This window comes from Amblyomma mixtum, chromosome 3 (assembly GCF_055824585.1).
Source record: "Amblyomma mixtum isolate Tamu chromosome 3, ASM5582458v1, whole genome shotgun sequence".
NCBI classification, from domain to species: domain Eukaryota; kingdom Metazoa; phylum Arthropoda; class Arachnida; order Ixodida; family Ixodidae; genus Amblyomma; species Amblyomma mixtum.
Window position 1 is genome coordinate 90,206,073 of NC_143014.1, and position 16,207 is coordinate 90,222,279.

At 47.6% G+C, this 16,207-nt stretch overlaps 1 protein-coding gene across 3 annotated transcripts in view; it reads left to right on the forward strand.

The window, feature by feature from the left end:
- The window catches only part of Oamb (Octopamine receptor in mushroom bodies), a 510,270-nt gene that overhangs the window by 17,389 nt on the left and 476,674 nt on the right, over positions 1-16,207 (forward strand). For 2 of the 3 annotated variants that reach the window (XM_089580075.1, XM_089580073.1), the window contains exon 1: positions 14,604-15,215. The exons of the other annotated variant lie outside the window; for it this stretch is intronic. The gene's annotated coding sequence lies outside the window, so the exon portion shown is untranslated. Of the gene's footprint in view, positions 1-14,603; positions 15,216-16,207 lie in introns of those variants that run through there. 3 annotated transcript variants of the gene reach the window in all.

Sequence of the window (16,207 nt, forward strand, 5' to 3'; positions counted from 1 at the left end):
TATTTCTTTACGTTTATAGGATGCCACAGCTATATTGAGTTCATCAGGGAAACAAGAACTGTTTCTGGAAGCAATTTTCACGCTAAAGCACAAAGACAAAAGAATATGAGATGCATCATTAGTACCATCGCTTTCGCAGAAACACGCTCCTTGTAAAGGCTAGATGGCGAAGCTGATCTGAAAAAGAACGAACTTTTTTTTTTGCGCTAAACTGCTCCACGGAAAAAAAAATATAGGGACCATAAATTGCATATAAAAAAGGTCGCGCAGCTTCATTAGGGCTGCCATTATACCCATCGGGTATGGAGAACCCCGCCGCGAGCTTACGATGGGCGGTAAATCTTTGTCGCCGAACTTTGCCTTCTCCATAGCTTCGTAGGCAGGGCTTACCAGTGCGTGCTTCAGCTTGGGATGCTTAGCAGTGCACTGCGGTTGTTTTATCTTTTTTCTGCGTCATAATCTTTGCGGCTCACGCCACGATAAACGCTAGGAGCAAGAAGACTTGCAAGTGACCCTTCTGCATTATTTAAAAGACGTTCCTTAGCCGGGCAGACTTTGATATTCTTGAAACGAGTTATTCATAACTAAAAAGTTTTGGTCGCATGGCGTTAATGCATTTTAAGCAGTCAGAAAGCTTAAGCATTACCACCCCTCATTGAAACGGTTGCAGCTGTATTAATATGTTTCATCTTTGAAGCCACCTTACTCTAGCTACTTGAACACAACTTTTTGTGGCTATGAAACTCAGATACAATGCCAAAACATCGTGTGTGACCGCGCTGCTGGAACAGCTCAATTTTCTACATTTGCTGCATCATAATCAGCCTAACTAGGTCCACTGCAGGGCAGAAGTCTCAAACATTAACAAAGAATTGACGCTGTCCTGCGCCAGCTGCTGCCACATTACCCCAGCCAAATTCTTAATATTATCCGTCCACCCTACTCTAGTCGGCCCGCCTAATACTCGCCTTCTCTTCAATACACTCCGTTACCCTCGGGGACCATCGGCTATCTTCTCTTCACATTACATGCATGTCCATCTCTTGATCTTCATTTAAGCTAGGATATTTAACTTTGTTTTTGTTACCTTCCTGTACCATTTTACTTTTCATAGCTGGCTGTTCAGCTAGCTACTGCAAGGTATTGCAAACTTTCTCAAATATATCATTTATTTTAACATGATGCTGCAGCAAGTCTGCCCAAAAAACGTGCAAGTAATACTTAATTCCTTACCGGAGCTTGAGGCGTGGACGAGGGGAGATAGAGCGCTGTCCGTTATTCCAGTGTACGTGTCGTCTTGCACGCCGTTTTTAAACTATATTGTCTTCATAAGAAGCAGCCCGTTTCCTTACAGTTCAGGAGTATCGTAGTGACGTATGGAGAAACGGCACCAGCACTGGTAAGAATTATATTTACTGAAGAAATGCCAAGCATTTGTGTAGCTTTCACGACAAATGCATTATCGGCGCAAGTGTCATGTGTTAAACTATAAGCAAAAAGGCGAACTGTCATCCTCCCCGCTCAGTGGCAGTATCACAAGTGTACCTGTTTCTCCCGTTTTTTTTTTTTGCATTTAAAGTACATCAAGTTTGCAGAGTGCTTCCTAATTAAGTAAAATGTCTTATAGAGGTGGTGTACACAACTCTGCTCCGTTATCTTACCAGCCTGTTCTCTGCAAAGAAAGGCACCATAAAAGTATGATGTCGAAAACAGGCAGAGTCCCGCAGCGTCAACATGACGCCTGTGCTTTGGAAGGAGTTTGTTCTAGCGGCGCATGGTGGCCACGCTGCATGTGAAGCTTGCCAGTTCGTTCAGCTCTGTAGCATAGGGGACGAACCTTGAAGTTGTGGGTTTTCAAGGTTTCGGCATTCTGTACCCGCTGGAGTAAGATGAGACTATATATGTAAATCTCGTGTGATGCACTGAGTCATGGCGACACGGAGGGCGCTGATCACATAGTAGCTGAGGGCAGTAAGCAGTACATATTTTCCCGGTAGCAGGCCTAACGGTTGCCGCTTCTAAACGGCACGTCCAGGCGCTGGGTTTAAGGCGCAAAACCCTTCATAGGCTGCAGAAGTTACGGCATGCCGCATTTTCCGTCACTTACAAGGAATGCCGCCCAAAACGAAGCAGACAGATATGTTTCTTTCCACAAAATGAGTAGGTGTCTCCGTCGGCGATGTTGCTCCTTTTCCTAAAACCGGTTACGAACGTCGACTGTGTGGCCAGACTGCAGCATCACTGCGCGCTGAATGCCCGGACAACACAATCTGCGGTAGTACAGGCAAGAGCTGCTAATTTGAGACGCCGGTCAGGCCGACTAGTTCAATCAACAGCGAGAGCTTGGCCGCTGGAAACGCAGGTCGCTATAGCGAGACAGTGCTGCATATATTGCTGTCCAAGGGCTGCCGCATTCTCTTTCGCATTCCCTCCTTGTTTGTCGCTATTTTTCCCCTCTGAGTCACTTTACCTGAGCCAAACTACTGGGACCACCGGTACCCTTCATACCCGGCAGTTGCAATCCATCGGTTCTAGGCGAAGTGTCCTTTTTCTGCATCTTAGTTTTTTTTGCATACCTCGCGGTTCCGATGTGGGATACCTCCCGCTAAGTGGTTGCACATGAGAGCTGAGCGCATGCCCTAAACTAAAAAAAAAAAACAAAACCCTTACGGCGTGCATGTAGAGAACTTCTTACGCATTGCAGTGCTTAAGAGAAGAGAAGACAGGGGGCATGGCCAAGTAAACGCGCTAACTCTCGGAATGCAAGCTGCGTTACGCAACTACACGCTAGATCAGTCTTTATGGAACGTATATTTAATCTTTATAGCCAGACTACCTTGGCTGCCGTCCCGTCGAATAACCTTGTTAACACAACAAGACAGGCACCGTAATTGCAGCATTATGTCACCAATGTTTGTTGCAAAACATTAGCACCAAAAATAAAATGTAGGCTGCATGTGAACCTTGTGCACATTCTTTGTTGAATACTTACACTACCTGGACTTATTTTAGCGCGATAGCGCTAAGGAGCTCGCATCGCAGAAAATCCGGCGCTGCCGTCAGCGTCGTCGGCGTCGTTGACAGTCAGCAAAAAATTCATTAAAAGTCCCCTGCTGAGCAACCTAGAAGGCAGGTGGGCCGCCTAGATCCCGTGAGCTAGGTGGCCCATCTTGCGGGACGTAACCTTGTGGCGTCATTTTTATTTATTTATTTATTTGAAATACTGCGGACCATGCATGGTCCTAGCAGGAGGGGCACATTCAAACACTTATCAATACAAAAAATACAAATACAAATACAAATACAAATACAAATACAAAATACAAATACATCCCAACCTGCCCACTGGATTGTGAGCAAGCTGCCCGCTGTGTCAGGTGGCAGATAAATTAATGATTGGTCGCACTGGGGGAAAAACCTCGGTCGCTCAAGGCCCACTAGTGGCAGCACCTGCCTTCGAAGGGCAGTGGCGCGTCAGTGGTATGAGAACTCCCAGGGATCTATGAATGTAAAATAGAGAATGACCAATTCTACCTATACGGGAATTAACCCATTGCGCCCTTAAGGCGGAGCTTAAGTGCCCCCTCAAGGTTTCCCATGCACAGTGACCTTGATTGTGAACAAAACGAGCCAAAGCAGTCTGTCGCAAACACGCAGAACTGAAAAGCGAAACTGAACCCTAACGAGATGTTGGCGGGATCCGGGTCATTCGGAGCAGCAACACATGTGGTGAAGCTCTGGATAAACTGTGGTACGTGCTTAACGTCCCAAAGCTGCGTGCTCATGGGATAGGGCAGACGCCTTACTGGAGCTTTCCGGATTAACTTTGATTACCAGGGGTTCTTTAACGTGCACTGATATCACAGAGCACACGACCGCCTTTTGTATCCTGGCACCATCCAAATTCAGCAGTCGCGCTTGGGTTTGGATTGCGCAACCTTGGACTCAGTAGCCGGACTCCAAAGCCGATGTGCCACTGCGGGGGGCCGTATAGCATTGCCTGCATGACCGCGGAAATAACCGCGGTCATTCTTCGTATAAGAGCGTTTCTGCAGATGGCAGCCTTATGATGAAATGGGCGAGAAGATCTGAAACGATACAATCATATTTCCGTAAATGTAAATATACGCATGAATGATGACCTTGGCTAAACAAAGCAACGCGAAAATCACTTTCAAGGCAAGAGTTATCGAGCGCTTTAATGCTGTACACCTTCTCACCTCTGACGTAAGCGTCAGCGCCAACAAGCTGTTCATTAGTATTCCGCACCGCGTGCGTTAGAGACCCTAGATTGGCACGCTCGCTGGACACGCTGCTGCGCTGCTTGCGTCTGGTTCGCGCTATAAGATACGCCCGAATTGGGCCTTTCGTAAACGACGCCGTTTCTACATGGCACAACTGCACGCTTTGCCCCATCACCAAAAAGCGCGCCTGGGTCACGCCACAGAGGACGTGGCGCGCCTCTCTGAGCACCGTTGCCCGTACACACTCCGCAGCGGCAACACCTCCTAACGAGGTTAGCCGCCCCCTGCGGACGACCGTTGTGCGGCCCAGTAGATCCCAAGACTATGTTGGCGCCCCGCTAATAAAATACTAGGCTGTCATTCTGTTGGCGAGATATAAAAGATCATCTCCCGTTTGTGTGTGCTGGTTTCTTTTTTAGTGCCCCAGAACTAAAGCTTATTATCATCAGCCGCTTAGCCATTGTCCGCGCTGACGCTCCGTGTGGGCAAGTTGTGATGATGTCACATGGTCCCGTGACCTATAGCTGGCCCACCTGCCACCTAGGTTGCTTCTCTGGGGATTTAGTGCGCGAGCAATAGAAACCCCCTCGCCGATTTCGCCGATATTCGTCCGGTCCCCCTGCGAGCTTGAAGAACTAGGTCGCCACCCAGGTCAAGTAACCTTGTGACGTCATCACAACCTGTTCAGCAGACTCGTAGCAAACTGTCCACCGAGGCAGGTGGCAGCTCAATTGATTATTGGTCGCTAAAAGTTGTTCGGGAAAAGCAACCTGGGTCTCTACAAGCCACACCGGTGGCAGCGCGTGCCATCGCAGGGCTGTGGTGCATCGCTTGACCGCTTCACCACTGCGCCTTGAGTGGTACAAGTACAGTAACACGTTCTGCTGGGCGAATTGGTTCATCTTGGTGGAGTAAAAGCGCTCCTTTGTGTCTGTGTTCTGTCCCCGTCCTTTCTTAGTCATTTTGGGTTAAAAGCTTTTACTTTACCATGAATGGTACAAGGTCTCCCAAGGGTCTACGAATGTAAGGCAGAATGGCCAATGGGACACTGAAAACCAAAATCCTAGCGCACCTAATTCGCATCTGGCCTAACCACGCTAAATCACCCGTCATTTTTTTGCACGTTTCGCAGTTTACATGCCGTATTTATTGTGCGCGTAAGGCAGCGCCATTTTATTCAAAGGAACAGAAAAAGTCATGGACATCAGTCTACAGAATTTACACCATGACTAGCAACAAAATTTGCAGGTTTTCAAGTACGGTTGAATCGTTTTAGACGTGCAAAAGCAGGGTTTGGCTTGGTTGTCAAAATTGTGAGGCAGAGCCTTCAGCAACTCGCCAGTGTCTACCGGAACGGTGACAATCAATCCCTTTATTCCGAATTTTCAGTGGCTCGAGTGCAGCAATCGATGTATCTGCATAAAGGGCATACGAGGGGGGGGGGGGGGGGGGGGGGGGGGGAGCATGCCTTATACACGTCATTTAGCGCAGGCGAATTCTGAAAGCACCAGCGGATACTTGCAGCTGTTGCTCACGCTATAAACCTGTATCTTCTGTTTACGTAGCGAAGCTTTACACGTTTTGCATACCTTCACGTTTGCTACGTCTATCTTCGGGAAAGTAAGTGGCCATGTCGGATGGATTGTTTGGCTTACCGTGTTCACATCTTTTAAATGCCACAATCGATGACATACATGGCACGGATAGCTAAAAGGGTTTTGCACGAACTCTCCCTGAATCTTAGCGGTAGCAGACGCGGCTATGGCCAACCGCATTTCAGTTTACCTGGCGTTCGCTCAGTTCCGCGGTGAGATGTTGGTGATACTGTTCACGCAGTAACTCAGACCTTGCTCGTTTTCGATTTCGCTGTTCCTCAAGGCGAAAGGCTCGCTGTTCTAGTGTTTCTGCTTCCGTCGCTTATTCGCAAGTTCTTCATTGCGTTTAGCCACGTCTTCGGGATCTGTACACTCACGTTGATGCCGTCTTTCTCGCTGTACATCGATGCGGCTCAGTCGGCGCAACTCCTCCTCCAATATTTTACACGGACCCCGCTCGTCTTGCATCATCGCCTGCTTTTCTGTGTCGTCGGGGCGTCTGGCGCCGATATAAGACGCAGGTTAAGCTGTGATCGAGGTTAAGCTGATCTTTTTTTTGTTCGCGCCGCAGATGGAAGATGAGAAAGAAGGCGTTGGGCAATGCGCAGACCGAGGTCAAGCTTCACACAAACTCGTTGAGCCGGTTGGACCGGTTGAAGCAGTGCTTTCGCACTGATGTAACAGAAAACTGCACTAACTAACCCTCTGCCGTAGCTGAGTGGTTTTGGCGTTCGGCAGCTCATCCCCACTTCACAGGATAGAATCGCGACCGTGGCAGCTGCATTTCGATGGAGGTCAAATTCAAACATGACCGTGCTGTGTGCAGTGTAAGCGTACCTTAGAAAGCACCAGGTGGTCTGAATAGTCTAGAAGCGCACCACTACAGCTTCTCTCATAGCGCATGTGTCACTTTGGGTCGTTAAACCCTCCATATCACGTGTGACAAAACCGCACTAGCTGATTGGTAGGCGCGGCACAGGAAAAGAATGCATGCAACTCCAGCATTGATAAAGTTCGCCCTCGCATAACACACACACACACACACACACACACACACACACACACACACACACACACACACACACACACACACACACACACACACACACACACACACACACACACACACACACACACACACGCACACTCGCACACACACGCACACACGCACACGCACACACACACACACACGCGCGCGCGCACGCACGCACGCACACACACACACGCACACTCGCACACACACGCACACACGCACACACGCGCACACACACACACACACACACACGCACTCGCACACACACGAACGCACACACACACACACACACACACACACACACACTCGCACACACACGCGCACACACACACACACACACACACACACACACACACACACACACACACACACACACACACACACACACACACACAGAGAGAGAAAGAGGCATACCAAATGGTGGACACTTTATTTGTAAAGCACAGTCGTATCCCGCACTTCGGTTAGTGCGACGTTTGATGTTACAGCCTCATAATGGAGCTCAAATACATACAGGAATCAAAGTGCCAGCCCACGTATCATATAACATTACGAAATCACTTTTTGTTTCAAGGCGTGTGCTGGGCGTTTCTGCAGCGCAAAACAATTCACGGGGGAATAATATTTGCCATGTACAGGCCGTATGGGGATAGAGCGTCACTCCTGCATTCGCAGCTGGGCAGGGCACGGAAAGAAAGAAAAGTTAGGTTACTGAGTTCAGTGTCTTCCTCTAATTCTCTATACAGCACTTTGCGCTTAAAGCTCTTACTATTAAAGTATAAAAATGTCTTGATAGTCCAGCTGATCTTTAGCGTAATATATGAGTTATTACGTTGCTAGACTATCTAACCTTGTTCCTAGCGTCATATTACATTTGTAAGCTATACTCGTATGTCAAATGATGATCGAAACAGCGCGAAAGATTACACGCGGGAGAGCAGAAGTGACCAGGCAGCACTGTGTCTGTAGTTGTGTCTCGCACGTCATCCTACGTGCCGCTTCAAACATCACGTACCAACTTGCCCAAGCCTCTGTCTTGGCTACTGCCCTCCTGCCACTGTTTCAAACTAGGCGTCTTTTCTAGAAGAGTGGTAGGTCGGGAAATCCGGATCTCTACATCACGGGTGACATCCTTCTGAATATAAAAGGCTAATTTATCCAATTTATTAAATAAATATTTCGTGATCATGTCAGTGACAATAAAAGATTAATGGTTTTTTCTACCACCTTGAAACTGGACCGAAATATTTCAGGGCTATGATTTAAAAAAAAATGCCGCCATCTACTCGATGCGTCAGATAAAAATAAAACGACGTCTATGACAACTCTCTCGTTTCTCAAGGCACACTAAGTGACGAGTCATAGATGCTGCCAATCTCACTCGTCGAATCTATCTCGGCCTGGTGTTTTGGACGCCGTTCGTTGGCTTTTCTTCTTCGGCCTTAGGCGTGCGTTCGGTCCCCTTTCTGCGCATTATGCTGCGTTTGCCGAACGGTCGAGCTCTTCTTTGCTAGGACGCCAAACCTACGTCAGATTCAGACGCTTGATAGCTCGCGAATCATTCAACTGCACCTACGGTTTGCAGCTGTATACTGCCACTGAGCACATAGACCTTATTGATACGTGCAAATATCGGTTAGTGCTAACGCTTGTAGTCATGCGGCCATGGTTGAGCAGTACAAGGCGTCAAGCATGCAGGCTTCTATCTCCGTGTGTGGGTTCGAATCTTTCTCGGAAAGCACATAAAGTTTTACAGCGAAATCTGTTATACGGAGCCCAGCGTCACGTCGACTCGCCTTACCTTCGGTTAAAGATCCTCTGAGTAGCCTGAACGCTCCTGACGCGCCCGTGGCTTGTTCATCTTCTTTGCTCTTATAACAGTTATAGTTATTAAGTTAATTATTCAATATTAGTTAGCCCCCTGCCAGTTAGCACGTCTTAGCTGTACTCGGATACATTACACCGCTGACAATGCAATGGCGAAAAAAGCGCTCTTCTCACTCAAAACGCGTATTTTTAGAAATTGTGGGAAGTCTGAGGTGAAACACCCTGTCTACCAAAGCGTGCACGTGGAACTTGATAACGATATTCATAGCTTGCTCTTAGGCAGTAACTTATTTGAGGACTAAGTAACGAGTACTGTAGAAATTGAGCGAATTTCTTGAACGTTTACAGAAAAATTTCAATCTGATAAAGCGGCGACGTTCGGCTAGAGGTGGCGCATTAAGTAGCCGCAGCATCTCTCGTTACCGAGAATTCGGGACAGCGCTCAGCCAGCGCCGCTGAGCCTAGCAGGGTGCACCGCTTCAGTAATAGGCACTCCGACATTCTTTTTCTTTCTTACGTCACGGATGAAGTGAACGCGGTGTTTTTCAATGTTTAAAGCTAGGCGCCACGTGGCCGCAGCCAAGGAAATTAGCAGCGCTTTTGCCTAGTTCCTGGTTACATGTGTACCTCGATGTTTTAAATCTACCCGCTCTTTGCACAATTTGAGCTTCTTTTTTAATAATCCACTTTCAACAGTATATTGGGAGATTGGTGCTCAAGTTTTGTTCTTCGACGCAAAAACAAGAGTTCCTTTTTTTTTCCAGCTAAAATCCTGAGAAACAAGGCCTCTCAGGTATTTAACTGTGCATACTGCGGTGAGTGCGGTAAAGCCGAGCTCACAACTGTAGTCATGGACATGTTTGATCTTGTTCGTTAATCGCGGGAAAACCGTCTTTCTCTTCATTTTCCAATTTTCGAAAGATTTTTCGACTGGAGCCAGGCATCATTAAACACTTTTTGGTTAGCTTCATTTTTTTTACACTGGAGAGCAAGCAGTCGTCCGTGAAAATTTTTACTGTGACACTTTTATTAATACCAGAAGCAAAGTCATTAATGGAAATTAACAGCAAAGCGGTGCCCAGGGCTGAGCCCTGAGGTACACCAGGCGCAGTGTTTAATAATTCTGAGTTACAACCATTGATTTCTAGAAGCTTTGCTCGAATGGTTAGGTACGCTGTTATCATGTTCACCAGTTGATGATTAATCCCTCATTAGTTGTAGTCTGTTAATTAAGTCACTGTAATGGACTCTATTGAAAGCCATGGACAAGTCAAAGATAATGCATCGATCTCCTGTATCTGCTGGCTGCGTTACAGTTGAAGGTTTTTGTCGCAAATCATTTTGGTTTGGAGAAAACAAGCTTTTCTTGGCTCAAGACGTACACAGACGATCAAAAGGAGGTTTTACAGACTTTTTTTTAAAATTAGGCGTTTGAAAATACGTGAATTCCTCCTCCGCACAAAGGTTATGCTGCCAGGGGGACACAAAGTGAGATCATAATTGTCACCGTTAGGGAATTATTTAACTAAAAAATATTAATGAACTCCTTAGTCAGCCACTGCGGCTAGCGTAAATGTTTATATTGGAAACATAGAAACGGTCACATATTTGGGCTACTCCATTTGGTAGACTTCTAGGGCACGCATATTCCGAAATATTCGCCCCCAGTTTCCACTGATTTCGCGTAATTACGTATGCAAACAGGTGGCAGTCGACGCTAAACTGCTCCCTAATGCAGCGCAGCTGTTCTGTCTGGCGTTTCTTTCATTCCCATAGACGTAAGTTAAAGGGAAACAATTATCAGCTTCCCCATTGGCTCTACGCTTTTGGCGGGCGAAACGCCGCATCACGTCGGTAGGAGTTGCGCGCCGGCCGGCACCGACTTGCAGGAGCAATTCCGCGGATCGAGCTGAAAATCTGGAAGCGAATATCTCGTTGCACATTCGAACTAGGAGAATTCTACCCAATGGAATTTTGTGCGAATGCGACTACCTCTAAGTTTCCAGTATAAACACGCCCGCTTACTGCAGTCACTAAAAAGTCCATTTATCGATTTTAGTTAATTAGGTGTCTGCCGGAGACAATTATCATCCCAATTTGTGTCCCTCTGGGCTAGTTAATTATGAGCAGAGGTGGATTTCACGTACCCCTCAGCGCCTAATTGGAAGGAACCTGTAACGATTAGTTTTCATGCGGTAGCATTAGAGTTAGCATCACACCAAAATTCAGTTGATGTCCGAGACGAAATTCGTTGATTGGTCGAGAGTAGTAACGGGACCTTGGTAGGTGTTCTTGAACCTGCCCACGGTGGCAGGTGGTAATGAAAAAAATGATTGGTCTAAATGATTGGATTAAAATAATGATTGTATGCTTTCACATAAAAGGCGCCCTCCACTACGGCGTCCCTCATAGCCGATGTGTCGCTTCGAGACGTTAAACACCACAATTTGAAACTGCTTTAAAAAAATAAGCACTGGACGATACTTGTGAGATTCGCTTAATCAAAGACCGCTACGTGAATGACGCTCACTTTTAATCTGTCCAATCCAGGCGTAGCACTTACGTGTACAAAGACGAGTTTGTGATCGGACACACTATATTTGACTTTTACTTCGTAAAGGCTGGTAAAGAAACACCAAGTCCAACGGCGATTTAAAAGTGCCTGTTGCACGTGTATTCTCAGCCCCTGCCTGTGTCAAGTCGTTATTAAATGCAATATCCAGGAGCAATTCATTGCTTTCTGTTATTTGTCAAAGTACTCCAGTTAGTGCCTGGCAAATTAAAATATCCTGAAATAATGACCATGTGGTTGGCAGCAGACACCCGAAGTAGACGTGCGAAGTCCCTGTTTCGTGCCACGATCACTACGAGGCGCTTTCGTTTTCTGTTCAGACGGTTGACACACGTGCCAAGAAGTGCAAGCCATACAGCTGTGAGCTAGACCAACTCTTCAAAACACGAAGATCTGCTGTGAACGATTTGATTTAGAAAAAGGACGAGAAAATGACGACTTAAAGCCAGTGCCGATGTCTTCACATCTTCAGAAACTTTTCTGGTATCATTAGATATCGGTTGAGAGACATTTGTTGTGCACTGGTCAGAGAAAGTAAGGTGCCTTTCTTTTTTCATTCTCAAATGGGCTTGGCTTCCCTGTGATGATGCTGTGCATGTTGTTGGTGGTTGAACGCGTTACTTACAGACTGGATTAGAACAGCAACATATTTAACATTATTATGAGGGAAGCAAATAAAGTTCGTTTAACTGAACTTGTTTAACCAAACTCAGTATTATTTGCAACGCCGGGCAAGGGTCGAACAACGGCTTGCGCAGATACGGCAGTTGAATGCAGCGCGATACAGAGCGTCAAACATACCTGAACACTGCAAGGAACTTTATTCTTTCGATTGGAGCCTACATGCATATCTTTTCAGCAACGCCGGGCTCGCTGCGCGTTGAGTAAAGAACTCTGAAAGCATATTGCGCGTTGAAGCTCCTACTGCGCGGGGTAGTGCATTCTGCTAAGTTGTGTGGTGAAAATGCTTGCATGCGAGAAAACAATCCCCCTTTCGCGCTACTCATGACCCAGGGCAACCTGGAAAGCGCGTACCTTTCCACCGATTGAACCGACAGGCATGAAGGTTTCTCCGCTATTTCGTTTGTTTACTTCGTTTTTCTTTTGCCGGGGGCGCCTTCACAAAGCGAATGTTTGGAGTTCGCCTTCCAGGGCCGCACTCATGGTGGATGCCATAGGGGGTGCGTATCTCAATTGACTTGATGCGTTGAAATGGCCTCGCATTGCGATTGAGTCGGTGGCGGCCGCATCTCCAGGCACTTTCTGCGGGGGCAACAGGGTTCGGCACTCACGCAAACGACCGAAGCAAAATAATAATCCTTGCGGCTTATAAGTGGGAGAGCTCTGGGATCGACGGTAATGACTCGCCGCTGTATACGGTGTGTGAGCTATCGGGATTTCTTGCAGAAAAAGAAGCCTCAATCTGAGCGTCGTATTTTTCGCTCGGCGTTAAGAAAAAGGGGGGGGGGGGGGGGGGATCGTCATTGGAAAAATCATCCCATTGCAATGGTAATGATAGAGCGGAGCTATTGGATAGATCAAGAAATTCGGTCAGTACGCCTTGTCCTGTGCGCGCGGTGCTGAATGCTTGAGACTTTTCTGCTTCTCCCTATTTACTTTAATTGTTGTTGATGCATACTGAGTGCGAAAGGACAGGGTGTAAAACAAACTATGGCACTTGCAGCCTAATGGGCATAGTGCTATGGGGTCAGTCCCTGCCGTCTGAAACTCTAAAAGGCAGCATCCTCAAATTGTACAAGAGACGCGAATGGATTTTACACAAAGATTGCCGATCAAAAAAGCACGTTTCATATCTTAAGTGCGAGTATGCTGAAAAAGAAATGCGATCATCTTGTATTTAAAAAAAAAATGAAAACGGATATGTGCTCCGGCGCAAAGGAGCCGACGCATTGCAAAGTCTGGCGCTGGACAGGAAAGTAACGATTTTTTAACTCACCGGTTGCTACGGCCGAGAAGAGTCTACAGTACGTGTTTAAGTGGCTTCCTGAGACATTACCAACGACAAAACTCTACATCCGTTTTTGGCTTACAAGAGGCTGCAAGGAAGTGAACGGGAATGCCATATATAGCAGTTTTAAAGAAGCTCTCGTACCTCCTGTTCTTTTTTTTTTTTTGCCGTGAAATCATTACTCTCAGAAAAGAACAAAAAAGAACCATTCACAAATGTCAGTAAAATCAGGAAAAGCTAAGACACGTGCGCTAGTGCTTCAATAAAATTTCCCCTGAGCGAGAACTGCCGCGAAATGGAAGAATATCTCTCCAGGCACGCGATGCAAAAGTAACAATAATGGGGTCCATTAAATTATAAGCCTGATTTTGATGATGATACGTGGTTTGAGAAGATTGCCATGGTGTAGCATTGACAAATGAAATGCAGAAAAGCAGCTAGCGCATAAATTATTAAGGTGCGGGTATAAAAGTGGAAGCCCCTAAAAGCGCAAGTCTCTGGATATAATTAAGCGTGCAACAGGAGGTTTGTTTTGTGCTTATTGCGGGCACTCGGGCGGGGACGTTCTTTGCATCTTGGAAAGCCCTGGGGACGCCACTGCGAGGCATAGACTGCGTTACAACAAACTCCAAGCTATTAAAAGACTGTCGAAAACGCGTTAATGAAACTTACTCTAGTAGTAAGGCGTAACGAGGAAGCCATAAAGTTGTGATGACCACATGCAATCGAGATTGCTTCCCTGGACGCTTGGTGGCATTAAAAGCACGAATGTGTATGCCCCAAGGAATTTTGCGCAACGTTGCATCGATTTTATTTCATCATCCCACGTGTCACTTACAGTGTGTATACCAATCACTTTTAATAAAGGAAACAAGGTTCACTGCAGACTCCCAAAATTAAGCAGGCCAACTGACGGGTATAGGAATCGCATTCAGTTTCGAAAAGGTATTCAGAACTCTGAGTGGGTTGAAGGGAGGGAGAAAGCTGGGGTAGGGCTTGTTTTTCCGAGAAATCTCGCTCCGCGTTACAGGTGCTTACCGCGGCAACCGCCCGCGAGTGCTAATGAATGTACCGGAGCGCGGTCGGCCGCGGGACCCACGGCGGCCGGTGCCCGCGGCTCCCACGGGAGGAGCGTGACACTTCCGTCTTGGCCCGCCGGTGTGGCGCATCCTGCATCCGAGTCGGTCGCGAGCCCCGCGCGGGACGGGCATCACCTGCGAGCGGGGGAACCCTTTGGTCACGGGAGCAGCGGCACACGCAGGGGGCCGCGAAATCGATGTCCGTTCGGGCGCGTGCGCAGATGCGCTACTGGGCTGGGCCGCCGGCTCCGGCGGCGCTCACTCGCGCACTGGATGCCGCGCGGCACGCAGCCCAAGGCGCCCCAGCTCGAGCCGGCCGCCGACCGCGTGCCCGCCGGCCACCGCATGGGACCCCCCGCTCCGGACAGCGCCGCCGCGGGCCCCCCTGCCGAGGGCGCCGTGGACTGAAGACCAGAGTGGGGCCCAACTTTCTCCTCCCCGACGAAGAAGAAGCCAGACTCTGAGAAAAGTTTCGCTGCCTGTCCCCTCTAGTGCCGTTCGCGTCGCGATCGCCGGTGGGACGCTACCTCCGAGAAACTTCTAGCGCCACGACTGACTCCGCGTGCCCTTCTGCCGGAATGACTGGGTGCACTTCTTTTGCCTCCAAACGGGACGGCAAAGGCAGCTAAGTCAATTCGTGTTGCGTGCGAAACTCTCTGCCGGCGCAGAAGCAAAGGACAAAACTTTTTTCTCACCTTCCTTCCTCCGTTTTCTTTTCGTTTTTCTCGCAAGTGGTCGCGATTGTTTCGAAGACTCTTGACTCTCGAACTTGAATTTTTTGGTTCTTATTCTTTCTTGACGTGAATCTTTGCGGTCGCTCTTGGCGGTGTCCGGACTGTGAGGCCTCAAAGCTGTGGGCTGTGGCGCACCGGCCGAGAACCGTCTTGGAACGACAGGTAAGCCCCTCTCGTGTGGAACATGTGCGTGCCGTCCCCAGCAGGCAGTTGTCCAGAACGAGCTCTGTGATGACAAACGACCTACAATTTTCTACGCCGCTTTTGTAGCGTGCGCAGAGCTGCTGCGAAAATGCGCTCAGGTGTGATAGTCTCAATCATGTGTCACGCAAGAAAACACTTGTTAAAGGCGCAGCACATTTGGCGTCGATTCGCTCCTACTGGCCTGAGGTCAGTCAGGGCGATTAAAAGTCGAAGGTAAAAATAATACAGCCTTTTGAACGAATACGGATGGTTACTAAAATCAGAACACGGTTATGACGCAGTCCAAATCTTTTTTTTTTTTTTTTGCTCCCTTCAGGATAAGAAACTATCGAAAAATAATGTTCGTAGTTCACCTATATAGCCGTAGTTTAAAATGTGACCTGGCTTTTGCTCACAAGTAAAGGAAAGGTATGTGCACGTTTGTGCAATAATGTGTACCTACCTTCGCTTTACTTCATTTTGATATAGTTAGATTCAAAGCGGCTTATGTCGGCGTCCGAATTCTTTAATGGTGAACATGTTCGTTCCGCAGCTCCCAGTTCAACTTTTCGGGCAGTTTTAATTTTCAGTTATTCAAGTTCGCGAAACGTCGCTCGTGTCCAGTCGAACGCAGTTAATGGTCGCTCGAAAGAGCGTAAAGTAAAAGCCGCTTTTTGCTGTCTTTCTGTCTTTGTGCTGCGAAAATGTGTGCCTGCCGTAGAGCTTCATACTTTCCAGAAGAAAAAAAAAAGGTAGAGATGGACGGAACCGAAAACACACGAAAATGAATACGCGACTTGTTCGTTTGCGCCAAAAACTTTCAAGGGTCTGTTATGCAGGAAAGGTAAGGAGAGGGCTTCATTTACCGTCTTGGCATTGCGTATTTGCCTCACAGTATTGGAAGAATTAGTCGTTGAAACTAAACTGACGTCGACGCCAGTTGCATAATCACTGAATAGTTTTCTCTTAAC